This window comes from Calliopsis andreniformis, unplaced genomic scaffold, assembly GCF_051401765.1.
Source record: "Calliopsis andreniformis isolate RMS-2024a unplaced genomic scaffold, iyCalAndr_principal scaffold0007, whole genome shotgun sequence".
In the NCBI taxonomy this organism is placed as follows: Eukaryota; Metazoa; Arthropoda; class Insecta; order Hymenoptera; family Andrenidae; genus Calliopsis; species Calliopsis andreniformis.
The window spans coordinates 13850372-13870958 of record NW_027480425.1 but is presented as its reverse complement, the minus strand read 5'-3'; positions in this window follow the sequence as shown (position 1 = coordinate 13870958).

Below are 20587 nucleotides of genomic sequence, written 5' to 3'. Positions count from 1 at the left end.
TCACACAGGTTGCAATTATTCTTTTTATACGATGGAAAAACTGTTGTATTTTTATTGTATTTTATGCGTCTGGAGATGTTTTCTAAGACCCTAACTATTCGACCTCGTGGTGCAACGCCCTAGAGTGAAGCCTAGGTTGCACGGAACGTAGAAATGCCCATTACTTTCACACTGGTTGCAATTATTCGCTTTATACAATAGAAAAGCTGTTCTATTTATATTGTATTTTATGGTTCTGGCGTTGACTTCTTAGGCCCTAACTATTCGATCTGGTGGAGCAACGCCATAGAGTGAAGCCTAGGTTGCCCGGAACGTAGAAATGACCATTACTTTCACACTGGTTACAATTATTCGTTTTATACGAAGGAAAAACTGTTGTATTTACTTTGTATTTGGTGCTTCTGGCGTTGACTTCATAGGCCCTAACAATTGGATCTGGTGGTCCAACGCCATAGAGTGAAGCCTAGGTTGCCCGGAACGTAGAAATGACCATTAATTTCACACTGTTTGCAAATATACATTATATACGATGGAAAAGCTGTTGTATTTGTATTGTATTTTATGCTTCTGGCGTTGACTTCTTATACCCTAACTATTCAGTCTGGTGAAGCAACGCCCTAGGGTGAAGCCTAGGTTACACGGAACGTAGAAATGACCAGTACTTTCACACTGGTTGCAATTATTCCTGTTAGACGACGGAAAAACTGCTGTATTTTTATTGTATTTTATGTTTCTGGCGTTGACTTCTAAGGTCCTAGCTATTCGATCTCGTCGGGCAACGTCCAAGTGTGAAGCGTATGTTGCCCTAAACGTAGAAATGACCATTACTTTCACACTACTTGCAATTATTCTTTTTATACGATGGAAAAACTGTTGCATTTTTACTGCATTTTATGCTTCTGGAGTTGTTTTCTAAGGCCCTAACTGTTCGATCTGGTGGCGCAACGCACTAGAGTGAAGCCTAGGGTTCCCGGAACGTAGAAATGACCATCACTTTCAAACTGGTTCAATTATTCCTCTTATATGAAGGAAAAACTGTTGTATTTTTATTGCATTTTATGCTTCGGGCGTTGACTTCTAAGGCACTAACTATTCAATCTGTTGGAGCAACGCCCTAGGGTGAATCCTAGTTTGCGCGGAAAGTAGAAATGACCGTAACTTTCATACTCGTTGCAATTATTCGTTTTATACGATGGAAAATCTGTTGTATTTATATTGTATTTTAAGCTCCTGGCGTTGACTTCTAAGGCCCTAACTGTTCGATCTGGTGGCGCAACGCACTAGAGTGAAGCCTAGGTTGCCCGGAACGTAGAAATGACCATCACTTTCAAGCTGGTTGCAATTATTCCTGTTATACGATGGTCAAAACTGTTGTATTTTTATTGAATTTTATGCTTCGGGCGTTGACTTCTAATGCCCTAACTATTCAATCTGTTGGGGCAACGCCCTAGGGTGAAGCCTAGTTTGCGCGGAAAGTAGAAATGACCGTAACTTTCATACTCGTTGCAATTATTCGTTTTATACTATGGAAAATCTGTTGTATTTATATTGTATTTTATGCTTCTGGCGTTTTACACCTTAGGCCTTAACTATTCGATCTGGTGGAACAACGCACTAGGGTGAAGCCTAGGTTGGCCGGAACATAGAAGTGACCATAACTTTCACACTGGTAGCAATTATTCGATTTATACAATGGAAAAACTGTTCTATTTATTTTGTGTTTTATGTTTCGCGCGTTAACTTCTAAGGCCCTAACTATTCGATCGGGTGGAACAACGCCCTAATGTGAAGCCTAGGTTGCCCGGAAAGTAGAAATGACCATAACTTTCAAACTGGTTGTAATTACTCCTGTTATACGATGGAAAAACCGTTGTATTTATATTGTATTTTATGCATCTGGCGTTGACTTCTAAGGCACTAAGTATTCGATGTGGTGGAGCAACGCCCTAGAGTGAAGCCTAGGGTTCCCGGAACGTAGAAATGACCATCACTTTCAAACTGGTTGCAATTATTCCTCTTATATGAAGGAAAAACTGTTGTATTTTTATTGCATTTTATGCTTCGGGCGTTGACTTCTAAGGCACTAACTATTCAATCGTTTGGAGCAACGCCCTAGGGTGAATCCTAGGTTGCCCGGAAAGTAGAAATGACCATAACTTTCATACTGGTTGCAATTATCCGTTTTATACGATGGAAAAACTGTTGTATTTATATTGTATTTTATGCTTCTGGCGTTCACTTCTTAGGCCTTAACTATTCGATCTGGTGGAGCAACGCCTTAGAGTGACGCCTAGGTTGCCCGGAACGTAGAAATGACCAAATCTTTCAAACTGGTTGCAATTATTCGTTTTATACAATGGAAAAACTGTTGTACTTATATTGTATTTTATGCTTCTGGCGTTGAATTCTAAGTCCCTAACTATTCGATCTCGTGGAGCAACGCCCTAGAGTGAAGCCTAGGTTGCCTGGAACGTAGAAATGTCCATAACTTTCACACTGGTTGCAATTATTCCTGTTATACGATGGAAAAACTGTCGTACTTTTATTGTATTTTATGCTTCTGGCGTTGACTTCTAAGGCCGTAGCTATTCGATGTGGTGGAGCAACGCCCTAGAGTGAAGCTCAGGTTGCCGGAGCGTAGAAATGGCCATTACTTTCACACTCGTTGCAATTACTCCTGTCATACGATGGTAAAACTGTTGTATTTATATTGTTTTTTATGCTCCTGGTGGTGACTTCTTAGGCTCTAACTATTGGATCTGGTGCAGCAGCGCTCTAGAGTGAAGCCAAGGTTGCTCGGAACGTAGAAATGCACATTACTCTCACACTGGTTGCAATTATTCCTGGTATACGATGGAACAACTGTTGTATTTATATAGTTTTTTATGCTCCTGGTGTTGACATCTTAGGCCCTAACTATTCCATTTGGTGGAACAGCGCCCTAGAGTGAAGCCTAGGTTGCCCGAAACGTAAAAATGACCGTTACTTTCACACTGGTTGCAATTATTCTTTTTATACGGTGGAAAAACTGTTGTATTTTTAATGTATTTTATGCGTCTGGAGTTGTTGTCTAAGGCCATAACTATTCGACCTGGTGGTACAACGCCCTCGAGTGAAGCCTAGGTTGCACGGAACGTAGAAGTGCCCATTACTTTCACACTGGTTGCAATTATTCGCTATATTCAATAGAAAAACTGTTCTATTTATATTGTATTTTATGGTTCTGGCGTTGTCTTCTTAGGCCCTAACTATTCGATCTGGTGGAGCAACGCCATAGAGTGAAGCCTAGGTTGCCCGGAACGTAGAAATCACCATTACTTTCACACTGGTTGCAATCATTCGGTTTATACAATGGAAAAACTGTTGTATTTATTTTGTATTTGGTGCTTCTGGCGTTGACTTCATAGGCCCTAACTATTGGATCTGGTGGTCCAACTCCCTAGAGTGAAGCCTAGGTTGCACGGAACGTAGAAATGCACATTACTCTCACACTGGTTGCAATTATTCCTGGTATACGATGGAACAACTGTTTATGTTTATTGTATTTTGTGCTTCTGGCGCTGACTTCTAAGGCCCTAACAATTGGATCTGGTGGAGCAACGCCCTAGAGTGAAGCCTAGGTTGCCCGGAACGTAGAAATTACCAGTGCATTAACACTGGTTGCAATTATTCCTCTTAGACGATGGAAAACCTGTTGTATTTTTATTGTATTTTATGCTTCTGGCGTTGACTTCTAAGGCCCTAACTATTCGATCTGGTGGAGCAACTCCCTAGAGTGAAGCCCAGGTTGCCCGGAACGTAGAAATGACCATAACTTTCTCACTGTTTGCAATTATTCATTTTATACCATGGGAAAGCTGTTGTATCTATATCGTATTTAATGCTTCGGTCGTTGACTTCTCAGGGCCTAACTATTCGTCCCGGTAGAGCAACGCCCTACAGTGAAGCCTAGGTTTCCCGGAACGTAGATATGACCATAACATTCACACAGGTTGCAATTATTCGTTTTATACGATGGAAAAGCTGTCGTATTTATATTGTATTTTATGCTTCTCGCGTTTACTTCTTAGGCCCTAGCTATTTTATCTGGTGGAGCAACACCATAGAGCGAAGCCTATATTGCACGGAACGTAGAAATGACCATTACTTTCACACAGGTTGCAATTATTCTTTTTATACGATGGAAAAACTGTTGTATTTTTATTGTATTTTATGCGTCTGGAGATGTTTTCTAAGACCCTAACTATTCGACCTCGTGGTGCAACGCCCTAGAGTGAAGCCTAGGTTGCACGGAACGTAGAAATGCCCATTACTTTCACACTGGTTGCAATTATTCGCTTTATACAATAGAAAAGCTGTTCTATTTATATTGTATTTTATGGTTCTGGCGTTGACTTCTTAGGCCCTAACTATTCGATCTGGTGGAGCAACGCCATAGAGTGAAGCCTAGGTTGCCCGGAACGTAGAAATGACCATTACTTTCACACTGGTTACAATTATTCGTTTTATACGAAGGAAAGACTGTTGTATTTACTTTGTATTTGGTGCTTCTGGCGTTGACTTCATAGGCCCTAACAATTGGATCTGGTGGTCCAACGCCATAGAGTGAAGCCTAGGTTGCCCGGAACGTAGAAATGACCATTAATTTCACACTGTTTGCAAATATACATTATATACGATGGAAAAGCTGTTGTATTTGTATTGTATTTTATGCTTCTGGCGTTGACTTCTTATACCCTAACTATTCAGTCTGGTGGAGCAACGCCCTAGGGTGAAGCCTAGGTTACACAGAACGTAGAAATGACCAGTACTTTCACACTGGTTGCAATTATTCCTGTTAGACGATGGAAAAACTGCTGTATTTTTATTGTATTTTATGTTTCTGGCGTTGACTTCTAAGGTCCTAGCTATTCGATCTCGTCGGGCAACGTCCAAGTGTGAAGCGTATGTTGCCCTAAACGTAGAAATGACCATTACTTTCACACTACTTGCAATTATTCTTTTTATACGATGGAAAAACTGTTGCATTTTTACTGCATTTTATGCTTCTGGAGTTGTTTTCTAAGGTCCCAACTATCCGACCTGGTGGTGCAACGCACTAGAGTGAAGCCGATGTTGCACGGAACGTAGAAATGCCCATTACTTTCACACTGGTTGCAATTATTCCTGTTATACGATGGAAAAACTGTTTCATTTTTATTGCATTTTATGCTTCTGACGTTGAATTCTAAGTGCCTAGCTATTCGATCTGGTGGAGCGATACCCTATGGTGAAGCCTAGGTTGCCCGGAACGTAGAAATGAGCATTACTTTCACACTGGTTGCAGTTACTCCTGTTATACGATGGAATAACTGTTCCATTTTTATTGTATTTTATGCTTCTGACGTTGGCTTCTAAGGTCCTAACTATTCGATCTCGTGGGGCAACGTCCAAGAGTGAAGCGTATGTTGCCCGAAACGTAGAAATGACCTTTACTTTCACACTGGTTGCAATTATTCATTTTATACGATGGAAAAGCTGTTGTATTTATATCGTATTTTATGCTTCTGGCGTCGGCTTCTTAGGCCCTAACTATTCGATCTGGTGGAGCAACGCTATAGAGTGAAACCTAGGTTGCCCGGATCGTAGAAATGACCATTACTTTCACACTGGTTGCAACTATTCCTCTTATACGATGGAAAACCTGCTGTGTTTTTATTGTATTTTATGCTCTGGCGTTGAATTCTAAGTCCCTAGCTATTCGATCTGGTGGAGCAACGCCCTAGAGTGAAGCCTAGGTTGCCCGGAACGTAGAAATGACGACTACTTTCACAATGTTGGCAATTATTCATTTTATACGATTGAAAAACTAGTTAACATATATTGTATTTTATCCTTCTGGCGCTGAATTCTAAGTCCGTATGTATTCGATCTGGTGGAGCAACGCCCTAGAGTGAAACCTAGATTAGCCGGAACGTAGAAATGACTAGTACTTTCACACTGGTTGCAATTACTCCTGTTATACGATGGAAAAACTGATGTATTTTTATCGTATTTTATGCTTCTGGCGTTTAATTCTAAGTATCTAGCTATGGGATCTGGTGGAGCAACGCCCTAGTGTGAAGCCTGGGTTGCCCGGAACGTAGAAATGTCCAGTACCATCACACAAGTTGCAGTTATTCCTGTCATACGATGGAAAAGCTGTTGTATTTATATTGTATTTTATGCTCCTGGTGTTGACTTCTTAGGCCCTGCCTATTCGATCTGGTGGAACAGCGCCCTAGTGTGACGTGTAGGTTGCCCGGAACGTAGAAATGACCATCACTATCACACTGGTAGCAACTATTCCGGTTATACGATTGAAAAACTGTTGTATTTTTATTGTATTTTATGCTTCTGGCGTTGACTTCTAACGCCGTAGCTATTCGACGTGGCGGAGCAACGCCCTAGAGTGAAGCCTAGGTTGCCCGGAACGTAGAAATGACCATATCCTTCACACTGGTTGCTATTATTCCTGTTATACGATGGAAAAGCTGTTGTATTTACATTGTATTTTATGCTTCTGGCGTTGACTTCTAAGGCCCTAACTATTCGATCTGGTTTGGCAGCGCCCTGGAGTGAAGACTAGGTTTCCTGGAACGTAGAAAACACCAGTACTTTCACACTCTTTGCAATTATTCATTTTATACGATGGAAAAGCTGTTGCTTTTATATTGTACTCTATGCTTCTGGCGTTGACTTCTTAGGCCCTAACTATTCGATCTGGTGGAGCAACGCCTTAGAGTGACGCCTAGGTTGCCCGGAACGTAGAAATGACCATATCTTTCAAACTGGTTGCAATTATTGCTGTTATTCGATGGAAAAACTGTTGTATTTTTATTGTATTTTATGCTTCTGGCGTTTAATTCCAAGTATCTAGCTATGCGATCTGGTGGAGCAACGCCCTAGTGTGAAGCCTGGGTTGCCCGGAACGTAGAAATGTCCAGTACCATCACACAAGTTGCAGTTATTCCTGTCATACGATGGAAAAGCTGTTGTATTTATATTGTATTTTATGCTCCTGGTGTTGACTTCTTAGGCCCTGCCTATTCGATCTGGTGGAACAGCGCCCTAGTGTGACGTGTAGGTTGCCCGGAACGTAGAAATGACCATCACTATCACACTGGTAGCAACTATTCCGGTTATACGATTGAAAAACTGTTGTATTTTTATTGTATTTTATGCTTCTGGCGTTGACTTCTAACGCCGTAGCTATTCGACGTGGCGGAGCAACGCCCTAGAGTGAAGCCTAGGTTGCCCGGAACGTAGAAATGACCATATCCTTCACACTGGTTGCTATTATTCCTGTTATACGATGGAAAAGCTGTTGTATTTACATTGTATTTTATGCTTCTGGCGTTGACTTCTAAGGCCCTAACTATTCGATCTGGTTTGGCAGCGCCCTGGAGTGAAGACTAGGTTTCCTGGAACGTAGAAATCACCAGTACTTTCACACTCTTTGCAATTATTCATTTTATACGATGGAAAAGCTGTTGCTTTTATATTGTACTCTATGCTTCTGGCGTTGACTTCTTAGGCCCTAACTATTCGATCTGGTGGAGCAACGCCTTAGAGTGACGCCTAGGTTGCCCGGAACGTAGAAATGACCATATCTTTCAAACTGGTTGCAATTATTGCTGTTATTCGATGGAAAAACTGTTGTATTTTTATTGTATTTTATGCTTCTGGCGTTTAATTCCAAGTATCTAGCTATGCGATCTGGTGGAGCAACGCCCTAGTGTGACGCCTAGGTTGCCCGGAACGTAGGAATAACCAGTAGCATCACACTGGTTGCAGTTATTCCTGTCATACGGTGGAAAAGCTGTTGTATTTATATTGTATTTTATGCTCCTGGCGTTGACTTCTTAGGCCCTAACTGTTCGGTCTGGTGTAACAACGCCCTAGAGTGAAGCCTAGGTTGCTCGGAACGTAGAAATGACCATAATCTTCATACTGGTTGCAATTATTCGCTTTATACGACAGAAAAACTGTTGTATTTATATTGTATTTTATGCTTCTGGCAATTACTTCTTAGGCCGTACCTATTCGATCTGGTGGAACAGCGCCCTAGTGTGAAGCGTAGGTTGCACGGAACGTTGAAATGACTAAAACTTTCTCACTGGTTGTAATTATTCGTTATATACGATGGAAAAGCTGTTGTATTTATATCGTATTTTATGCTTCTGACGTTGACTTCTTAGACGCTAACTCGTCGATCAGATGGAGCAACGCCTCAGAGTTAAGTCTAGGATGCCCGAAACGTCGAAATGATAATCACTTTCGCACTGGTTGCAATTAGTCATGCTATACGATGGAAAAACAGTTCTATTTATTTTGTATTTTATGCTTCCTGCGTTGACTTCTAAGGCCCTAACTATTCGATCTGGTGGAGCAACGCGCTCGAGTGAAGCCTAGGTTGACCGGAGCGTAGAAATGACCATCACTTTCACACTGGTTGCAATTATTCCTGTTATACGATGGAAAAACTGTTGTATTTATATTGTATTTTATGCTTCTGGCGTTGACTTCTAAGGCACTAACTGTTCGACCTGGTGGAGCAACGCCCTAGAGTGAAGCTTAGGTTGCCCGGAACATAGAAATGACCATAACCTTCACACTGGTGGCTATAATTCGTTTTATTCGATGGAAAAACTGTTATATTTATATTGTATTTTATGCTTCTGGCGCTGACTTCTTAGGCCCTAACTATTCGATCTGGTGGAACATCGCCCTAGAGTGAAGTCTAGGTTGCCCGGAACGTAGAAATGACCATCACTTTCACACTGGTTGCAATTATTCCTGTTATACGATGGAAAACCTGTTGTATTTTTATTGCATTTTCTGCTTCGGGCGTCGACTTCTAAGGCACTAACTATTCAGTCTGTTGGTGCAACGCCCTAAGGTGAATCCTAGGTTGCCCGGAAAGTAGAAATGACCATAACTTTCATACTGGTTGCAATTATCCGGTTTATACGATGGAAATACTGTTGTATTTATATTGTATTTTATGCCTCTGGCGTTCACTTCTTAGGCCTTAACTATTCGATCTGGTGGCACAACGCACTAGGGTGAAGCCTAGGTTGCCCGGAACGTAGAAATGACCATAACTTTCACACTGGTAGCAATTATTCGATTTATACAATGGAAAAACTGTTCTATTTATATTGTGTTTTATGTTTCGCGCGTTGACTTCTAAGGCTCTAACTATTCTATATGGTGGAGCAACGCCCTAGGGTGAAGTCTACGTTGCCCGGAAAGTAGAAATGTCCATAACTTTCACACTGGTAGCAATTATTCGATTTATACAATGGAAAAACTGTTCTATTTATTTTGTGTTTTATGTTTCGCGCGTTGACTTCTAAGGCCCTAACTATTCGATCTGGTGGAGCAACACCCAAAAGTGAAGCCTAGGTTTCCCGGAACGTAGAGGTGACCATAACTTTCACGGTTGTAGCAATTATTCGATTTATACAATGGAACAACTGTTCTATTTATTTTGTTTTTTATGTTTCGGGCGTTGACTTCTAAGGAACTTTATATTCGGTCTGGTGGAGAAACGCCCTAGAGTGAAGCCTCAGTTGCCCGGAACGCAGAAATGACCAAAACTTTCACACTGGTTGCAATTATTCGTTTTACACGATGGAAAAGCTGTTGTATTTATATTGTATTTTATGCTTCTGGAGTTGACTTCTAAAGCACTAACTGTTCGATCTGGTGGAGCAATGCCCTAGAGTGAAGCTTAGGTTTCCCGGAACGTAGAAATGACCATCACTTTCATACTGGTTGCTATTATACGTTTTATACGATGGAAAACTGTTGTATTTATATTGTATTTTATGCTTCTGGCGTTGACATCTAAGGCCGTAGCTATTAGATGTAGTGGAGCAACGCCATAGAGTGACGCCAAGGTTACCCGGAACGTAGAAATGACCATTACTTTCACACTGGTTGCAATTATTCCTGTTGTACAATGGAAAAACTGTTGCATTTATATTGTATTTTATGCTGCGGTCGTTGTCGTCTAAGGCTGTATTCCGTCATATAACAGGAATAATTGCAACCAGTGTGAAACTAATGGTCATTTCAACGTTCCGAGCAACCTAGGCATCACCATAGGGCGTTGATCCACCAGATCGAATAGCTAGAGGCGTAGAAGTCAACGCCAGAAGCATAAAGTGCAATATAAATGCAACAGTTTTTCCATCGTATAAAATGAATAATTGCAAACAGTGTGATAGTAATGGTCAAATCAACGTTCCGGCCAACCTAGGCTTCACTCTAGGGCGTTGCTCCACCAGATCGTATAGTTAGAGTCTTAGAAGTCAACGCGAGAAGCATAAAATACAGTATTAATAAGGAAGATTTTCCTTTGTATAACAGAAATAATTGCAACCAGTGTGAAAGTGATGGTCATTTCTACGTTCCCGGAAACCTAGGCCTCACTCTAGGGCGTTGCTCCACCAGATCGAATAGTTAGGGCATGAGAAATCAACGCCAGATGCATAAAATACAATATAAATACAACAGTTTTTCCATCGTATAAAACGAATAATTGCAACCAGTGTGAAAGTAATGACCATTTCTACGTTCCGTGCAACCTAGGCTCCTCTCTAGAGCGTTGCTCCACCAGATCGAATAGTTAGGGCCTAAGAAGTAAACGCCAGAAGCACAAAATACAATAAAAATGAAACAGTTTTTCCATCGTATAGCATGAATAATTGCAACCAGTGAGAAAGTAATGGGCATCTCCACGTTCCGTGCAACCTAGGCTTCACTTCAGGGCGTTGCTCCACCATATCGAATAGCTAGGGACTTAGAATTCAACGCCAGATGCATAAAATGCAATAAGAATACAACAGTTTTTTCATCGTATAACAGGAATAATTGCAACAAGCGTGAAGGTAATGGTCATTTCTACGTTCCGGGCAACCTGGGCTTCACCGTAGGGCGTTGCTCCACTAGATCCAAAAGTTAGGGCCTTAGAAGTCAACGACAGAATCATAAAATACAATATAAATACAACAGTTTTTCCGTCGTATAACAGGAATAATTGCAACTAGTGTGAATGTTATGGTCATTTCTACGTTCCGGGCAACCTAGCCTTCACTCTAGGGCGTTGTCCCACCAGATCGAATAGTTAGGGCCTACGAAGTCAACGCCAGAAGCATAAAATACAATAAAAATACAACAGTTTTTACATTGTATAAAAGGAATAATTGCAACCAGTGAGAAAGTAATGATCATTTCTACGTTCGGGGCAACCTAGGCCTCACTGTAGGGCGTTGGTCCACCAGATCGAACAGTTAGGGACTAAGAAGTCAACGCCCGAAGCATAATATACGACATAAATACAACAGCATTTCCATCGTATAAAATGAATAATTGCAAACAGTGTGAAAGTTATGGTGATTTCTACGTTCCGGGCAACATAGGCTTCACTATTGGACGTTGCCCCACCAGATCGAATAGCTAGGACCTTAGAAGTCGAAGCCAGGAGCAGAGAATACAATACAAATGCAACAGTTTTTCAATCGTATAGCATGAATAATTGAAACCAGTGCGAAAGTAATGATCATTTCGACGTTTCGGGCATCCTAGACTTAACTCTGAGGCGTTGCTCCACCAGATCGAAGAGTTAGAGCCTTAGAAGTCAACGACAGATGCATAAACTACAAAATAAATACAACAGCCTTCCCATCGTATAAAACGAATAATTGCAACCTGTGTGAAGGTTATGGTCATATCTACGTTCCGGGCAACCTAGGCTTCACTGTAGGGTGTTGCTTCACAAGATCGAATAGGTAGGGCCATACAAGTCAACGCCCGAAGCATAAAATACAATAAATAAACAAGAGTTTTTCAATCGTATAACAGGAATAATTGCAACCAGTGTGAAAGTGATGGTCATTTCTACGTTCCGGGCAACCTAGGCTTCACTCTATGGCGTTGTTCCACCAGATCGAATTGTTAGGGCCTATGAAGTCAACGCCAGAAGCATAAAATACAAAATAAATTCAACAGCTTTACCATAGTATGAAACGAACAATTGCAACCAGTGTGAAGGTAATGGTCTTTTCTACGTTCCGGGTAACCTAGGCTACACTCTAGGGCGGTGCTACAACAGATCAAATAGTTAGGGCCTAAGAAGTCAACGCCAGCGGCATAAAATACAATATAAATACAACAGTCTTTCCATCGTATATAACGAATAAATGTAAACAGTGTGAAAGTAACGTTCATTTCTACGTTCCGGGCAACCTAGGCTTCACTCTATGGCGTTGTTCCACCAGATCGAATTGTTAGGGCCTTTGAAGTCAACGCCAGAAGCATAAAATACAAAATAAATTCAACAGCTTTACCATAGTATAAAACGAATAAATGCAACCAGTGTGAAGGTAATGGTCTTTTCTACGTTCCGGGCAACCTAGGCTACACTCTAGGGCGGAGCTCCAACAGATCAAATAGTTAGGGCCTAAGAAGTCAACGCCAGAGGCATAAAATACAATATAAATACAACAGTTTTTCCATCGTATATAACGAATAAATGCAAACAGTGTGAAAGTAACTTTCATTTCTACGTTCCGTGCAACCTAGGCTTTACCCTAGGGCGTTGCTCCACCAGATCGAATAGTTAGGGCCTAAGAAGTCAACGCCAGAAGCATAAAATACAATAGAAATACAACAGTTTTTTCATCGTATCAAACGAATAATTGCATCCAATGTGAAAGTAATGGCCATTTCTACGTTCCGGGGAACCTAGGCTTCTCTCTAGGACGTTGCTCCACCTGATCGAATAGGTAGGGCATTTGAAGTCAACTCCTGAAGCATAAAATACAATAAAGATACAACAGTTTTTCCATCGTATAACAGGAATAACTGCAACCAGTGTGAAAGTAATGGTCACTTCTACGTTCCGTGCAACCTAGGCTCCACTCTAGGGCGTTGCTCCACAAGATCGAATAGTTAGGGCCTTAGATGTCAACGCACGAAGCATAAAATACAATTAAGATACAACAGCTTTACCATCGTATAACTGGAATAATTCCAACCAATGTGAATGTGATAGTCGTTTCCACGTTCCGGGCAACCTAGGCTTCAATCTAGGTCGTTGTTCCACCAGATCGAATAGTTAGGGCCTAAGAAGTCAACGCCAGAAGCATAAAATACAATAAATATACAACAGTTTTTCCATCGAATAACAGGAATAACGGCAACCAGTGTGAAAGTGATGGTAATTTTTACGTTCCGGGCAACCTAGGCTTCACTCTATGGCGTTGTGCCACCAGATCGAATTGTTAGGGCCTTTGAAGTCAACTCCAGAAATATAAAATACAAAACAAATACAACAGTTTTTCCATCGTATAAAACGAATGATTGCAAACAGTGTGAAAGTTGTGGTCATTTCTATTTTCCGGGCAGCCTAGGCTTCACTATAGGGCGTTGCTCCACCACATCGAATAGCTACGGCCTTAGAAGCCAACGTCAGAAGCATAAAATACAATATGAATACAACAGCTCTTCCAGCGGATAAATTGATTAATTGCATCCAGTGTGAAAGTAATGGCCATTTCTACGTTCCGGGCAACCTAGGCTTCATTCTAGGGCGTTGCTCCAACAGATCGAATAGTTAGGGCCTTAGAAGTCAGCGCCCGAAGCATAAAATACAATAAAGATACAACAGATTTTCAATCGTATGACAGGAGTAATTGCAGCCAGCGTGAAGGTTATGGTTATTTCTACGTTCCGGGCAAACTAGGCTTCAATATAGGGAGTTGTTCCACCAGACCGAATAGCTACGGAGTTAGAAGTCAACGCCAGAAGCATAAAATACAATATAAATGCAACAACTTTTAAATCGTATAAAATGTATAATTGCAAACAGTGTGAAAGTGACGGTCATTTCTACATTCCGTGCAGCCTAGGCTTCAATCTAGGTCGTTGTTCCACCAGATCGAACAGTTAGGGCCTAAGAAGTCAACGCAAGAAGCATAAAATACAATATAAATACAACAGTTTGTCCACCGTAAAAAACGAATAATTGCATCCAGTGTGAATGTCATGGCCATTTCTACGTTCCGGGCAACCTAGGCTTCTCTCTAGGACGCTGCTCCACCGGATCGAATAGTCAGGGCCCAAGAAGTCATCGCCAGAAGCATAAAATACACTAAAAATACAACAGTTTTTCCATCGTATAAAACGAATAATTCCATCCAGTGTGAAAGCAATAGCCATTTCTACGTTCCGGGGAACCTAGGCTTCACTCTAGGACGTTGCTCCACCAGATCGAATAGTTAGGGCCTTAGAAGTCAACGCCCGAAGCATAAAATACAATAAAGATACAACAGATTTTCAATCGTATAACAGGAGTATTTGCAGCCAGCGTAAAGGTTATGGTCATTTCTACGTTCCGGGCAACCTAGGCTTCAATATAGGGAGTTGTTCCACCAGACCGAATAGCTACGGAGTTAGAAGTCAACGCCAGAAGCATAAAATACAATATAAATACAACAGTTTGTCCATCGTATAAAACGAATAATTGCATCCAGTGTGAAAGTAATGGCCATTTCTACGTTCCGGGCAACCTAGGCTTCACTCTAGGACGTTGCTCCACCGGATCGAATTGTTAGGGCTTTAGATGTCAACGCCAGAAGCATAAAATACAATATAGATACAACAGTTTTTCCATCCTATAAAACGAATAATTGCATCCAATGTGAAAGTAATGGTCATTTCTACGTTCCGGGCAACCTAGGCTGCACACTAGGGCGTTGCTCCACCAGATCGAATAGTTAGGGCCTTAGAAGTCAACGCACGAAGCATAAAATACAATAAACATACAACAGTTTTTCCATCGTATAGCTGGATTAATTCCAACCAGTGTCAATGTGATAGTCATTTCTACGTTCCGGGCAGACTAGGCTTCAATCTTGGGCGCTGATCGACCAGATCGAATAGTTAGGGCCTAAGAAGTCAACGCCAGAAGCATAAAATACAATATAAATACCACAGTTTTCTTATCGTATAAAACGAATAATTGCATCCAATGTGAACTAATGGCCATTTCTACGTTCCGGGCAACCTAGGCTTCACTCTAGGGCGTTGCTCTACCAGATCGAATAGTTAGGGCCTTAGAAGTCAACGCCCGAAGCATAAAATACAATAAAGATACACCAGCTTTTCCAGCTTATAAATTGAATCATTGCAAACAGTGTGAAAGTAACGTTCAATTCTACGTTCCGGGCAACTTAGGCTCGACACTAGGGCGTTGCTCCACCAGATCGTATAGTTAGGGCTTTAGAAGTCAACGCCAGAAGTATAAAATACATAATAAATACAAGAGCTTTTCCATCGTATAAAACGAATAATTGCAGCCAGTGTAAAAGTAATGATCACTTCTACGTTACGTGCAAACTAGGCTCCACTCTAGGGCGTTGCTCCACCCGATCGAATAGTTAGGGCCTTAGAAGTCGACGCACGAAGCATAAAATACAATAAAGATACAACAGTTTTTCCATCGTATAGCTGGAATAATTCCAACCAGTGTGAATGTGATAGTCATTTCTACGTTCCGGGCAAGCTAGGCTTCAATGTAGGGCCCTGATCTACCAGATCGAATAGTTAGGGCCTTAGAAGTCAACGCCCGAAGCATAAAATACAAAACAAATACAACAGTCTTTCCATCGTATAGAACAAATAATTGCAACCAGTGTGAAAGTAATGATCACATCTACGTTCCGTGCAAACTAGGCTCCACTCTAGGGCGTTGCTCCACCCGATCGAATAGTTAGGGCCTTAGAAGTCAACGCCCGAAGCATAAAATACAATAAAGATACACCAGCTTTTCCAGCTTATAAATTGAATCATTGCAAACAGTGTGAAAGTAACGTTCAATTCTACGTTCCAGGCAACTTAGGCTCGACACTAGGGCGTTGCTCCACCAGATCGTATAGTTAGGGCCTAAGAAGTCAGCGACAGAAGCATAAAAAACAATATAAATACAACAACTTTTCCATCGTATATAATGTATATTTGCAAACAGAGTGAAAGTAATGGCCATTTCTACGTTTCGGGTATAATAGCTTTAACTCTGAGGCATTGCTCCACCAGATCGAATAGTTAGGGCCTAAGACGTCAAAGCCAGAAGCATAAAATACAATATAAATACAACAGCTTTTCCATCTTATAAAACGAATAATTGCATCCAGTGTGAAAGCAATGGCCATGTCTACGTTCCGGGCAACCTAGGCGTCACTCTAGTGCGTTGTTCCTACAGATCGAATAGCTAGGGCCTTAGAAGTCAACGCCCGAAGCATAAAATACAATAAAGATACAACAGTTTTTCCATCGTATAACAGGAATAATTGCAACCAGTGTGAAAGGAATGGTCATTTCTACGTTCCGGGAAACCTAGGCTTCACTCTAGGACGATGCTCCACCGGATAGAATAGTTAGGGCCCAAGAAGTCAACGCCAGAAGCATAAAATACACTAAAAATGCAACAGTTTTTCCATCGTATAAAACGAATAATTGCATCCTGTGTGAAAGTAATGGCCATTTCTACGTTCCGGGCAACCTAGGCGTCACTCTAGTGCGTTGCTCCAACAGATCGAATAGTTAGGGCATTAGAAGTCAACGCCCGAAGCATAAATTACAATAAAGACACAACAGTTTTTCCATCGTATGACAGGTGTAATTGCAACCAGTGTGAAAGGGATGGTCATTTCTACGTTCCGGGCAACCTAGGCTTCACTCTATGGCGTTGTACCACCAGATCGAATTGTTAGGACCTTTGAAGTCAACGCCAGAAATATAAAATACAAAACAAATACAACAGTTTTTCCATCGTATAAAACGAATAATTGTAAACAGTGTGGAAGTTATGGTCATTTCTATTTTCCGGGCAACCTAGGCTTCACTATAGGGCTTTGCTCCACCACATCGAATAGCTACGGCCTTAGAAGCCAACGTCAGAAGCATAAAATACAATATAAATACAACAGCTTTTCCAGCGTACAAATTGAATAATTGCAAACAGTGTGAAAGTAATGGTCATTTCTACATTCCGTGCAATCTAGGCTCCACTCTAGGGCGTTGCTCCACCAGATCGAATTGTTAGGGCCTAAGAAGTCAACGCTAGAAGCATAAAATACAATAAAAATACAACGGTTTTTCCATCGTATAAAACGAATAATTGCAATCAGTGTGAAGGTAATGGTCTTTTCTACGTTCCCGGCAACCTAGGCTTCAATCTAGGTCGTTGTTCCACCAGATCGAACAGTTAGGGCCTAAGAAGTCAACGCAAGAAGCATAAAATACAATATAAATACAACAGTTTGTCCATCGTATAAAACGAATAATTGCATCCAATGTGAACGTAATGGCCACTTCTACGTTCCGGGCAACCTAGGCTTCACTCTAGGGCGTTGCTCCACCAGATCGAATAGTTAGCGCCTTGGAAGTCAAAGCTCGAAGCATAAAGTACAATAAAGATACTACAGTTCTTCAATCGCATAACAGGAGTAATTGCAGCCAGCGTGAAGGTTATGGTCATTTCTACGTTCCGGGCAAGCTAGGCTTCAATCTAGGGCGCTGATCCACCAGATCGAATAGTTAGGGCCTAAGAAGTCAACGCCAGAAGCGTGAAATACAATATAAATACAACAGTTTTTTTATCGTATAAAACGAATAATTGCATCCAGTGTGAAAGTAATGGCCATTTCTACGTTGCGGGCAACCTAGGCTTCAGTCTAGGGCGTTGGTCCAACAGATCGTATAGTTAGGGCCTTAGAAGTCAACGCCCGATGCATAAAATACAAAACAAATACAACAGTTTTTCCATCGTATAGAACGAATAATTGCAACCAGTGTGAAAGTTATGGTCATTTCTGCATTCCGGGCATCCTAGGTTTCACTATAGGGCGTTGCTCCACCACATCGAATAGCTACGGCCTTAGAAGCCAACGTCAGAAGCATAAAATACAATATGAATACAACAGCTTTTCCAGCGTATAAATTGAATAATTGCAAACAGTGTGAAAGTAACGTTCATTTCTACGTTCCGGGCAACTTAGGCTTGACTCTAGGGCGTTCCTCCACCAGATCGAATAGTTCGGGCTTTAGAAGTCAGCGCCCGAAGCATAAAATACAATAAAGATACAACAGATTTTCAATCGTATAACAGGAGTAATTGCAGCCAGCGTGAAGGTTATGGTCATTTCTACGTTCCGAGCAACCTAGGCTTCACTCTATGGCGTTGTGCCACCAGATCGAATTGTTAGGACCTTTGAAGTCAACGCCAGAAATATAAAATACAAAACAAATACAACAGTTTTTCCATCGTATAAAACGAATAATTTCAACCAGTGTGAAAGTTATGGTCATTTCTACGTTCCGGGCAACCTAGGCTTCACTACAGGGCGTTGCTCCACCACATCGAATAGCTACGGCCTTAGAAGCCAACGCCAGAAGAATAAAATACAATAAAAATGCAACAGCTTTTCCATCGTATGAAACAAATAATTGCAACCAGCGTGAAAGTTACGGTCATTTCTACGTTTCGGGCAACCTAGGCTTCAATCTAGCGCGTAGCTCCACCAGATCGAATAGCTACGGCCTAAGTAGTGAACGCCAGAAGCATAAAATACAATAAAAATACAACAGTTTTAATATCGTATAACAGGAATAATTGTAAACAGTGTGAAGGTAATGGTCATTTCTACCTTCAGGGCAACCTAGGCTTCACTCTAGGGCGTTGGTCCACCAGATCGAATATGTAGGGCCATAGAAGTCAACACCCGAAGCATAAAATACAATATAAATATAAGAGCTTTTCCTTCGCATAAAATTTATAACTGCAACCAGTATGAAAGTACAGGTCATTTCTACGTTCCGGGCAACATAGGCATCACTCCAGGGCGTTGCTCCACCAGATCAAGTAGCTAGGTACTTAGAATTCAACACCAGAAACATAAAATAAAATAAAAATGCAACAGTTTTTCATCGTATAACAGAAATAATTGCAACAAGTGGGAAGGGAATGGTCATTTCTACGTTCCGGGTAACCTAGGCTTCACTCTAGGGCTTTATTGCACCAGATCGAATAGCTAGGGCCTTAGAAGTCAACGCCAGAAGCATAAAATACAATAAAAATACAACGGTTTTTCCATCGTATAAAACGAATAATTGCAAACAGTGTGAAAGTAATGGCCGTTGCTACGTTCCGGGCAACCTAGGCTTCACTCTAGGACGTTGCACCACAGAATCGAATAGTTAGGGCTTTAGAAGTCAACGCCAGAAGCATAAAATACAATATAAATGCAACAGTTTTTCCATCGTATAAAACGCATAATTGCATCCAATGTGAACGTAATGGCCACTTCTACCTTTCGGGCCACCTAGGCTTCACTCTAGGGCGTTGCTCCACCACATCGAATAGCTACGGCCTTAGAAGCCAACGTCAGAAGCATAAAATACAATATGAATACAACAGCTTTTCCAGCTTATAAATTGAATAATTGCAACAAGTGGGAAGGGAATGGTCATTTCTACGTTCCGGGTAACCTAGGCTTCACTCTAGGGCGTTATTGCACCAGATCGGATAGTCTGGTCCTAGGAAGTCAACGCCAGAAGCATAAAATAAAATAAAAATACAACAGTTTTTCCATCGTATAAAACGAATAATTGCAACCAGTGTGATAGGTAATGGTCATTTCTACGTTCAGGGCAACCTAGGCAGCACTCTAGGGCGTTGCTCCACCAGATCGTATAGATAGGGCCTTAGAAGCCAATGCCAGAAGCATAAAGTACAATATAAATACCACAGCTTTTCCATCGTATGAAACAAATGATTGCAACCAGTGTGAAAGTAATGGCCATTTCTACGTTCTGGGCATCCTACAATTAACTCTGAGGCATTGCACCACCAGATCGAATAGCTAGGGCCTTAGAAGTCAACGCCAGAAGCATAAAATACAATAAAAATACAACAGTATCTCCACCGTATAACAGGAATGAATGCAACCAGTGTGAATGTAATGGCCATTTCAACGTTCCGTGCAACCTAGGCTTCACTATAGGGCGTTGCTCCACCACATGGAATAGTTAGGGCCTAAGAAGTCAACGCAAGAAGCATAAAATACAATATAAATACAACAGCTTTTCCATCTTATAAAACGAATAATTGCATCCAGTGTGAAAGCAATGGCCATGTCTACGTTCCGGGCAACCTAGGCGTCACTCTAGTGCGTTGCTCCTACAGATCGAATAGCTAGGGCCTTAGAAGTCAACGCCCGAAGCATAAAATACAATAAAGATACAACAGTTTTTCCATCGTATAACAGGAATAATTGCAACCAGTGTGAAAGGAATGGTCATTTCTACGTTCCGGGCAACCTAGGCTTCACTCTAGGACGATGCTCCACCGGATAGAATAGTTAGGGCCCAAGAAGTCAACGCCAGAAGCATAAAATACACTAAAAATGCAACAGTTTTTCCATCGTATAAAACGAATAATTGCATCCTGTGTGAAAGTAATGGCCATTTCTACGTTCCGGGCAACCTAGGCTACACT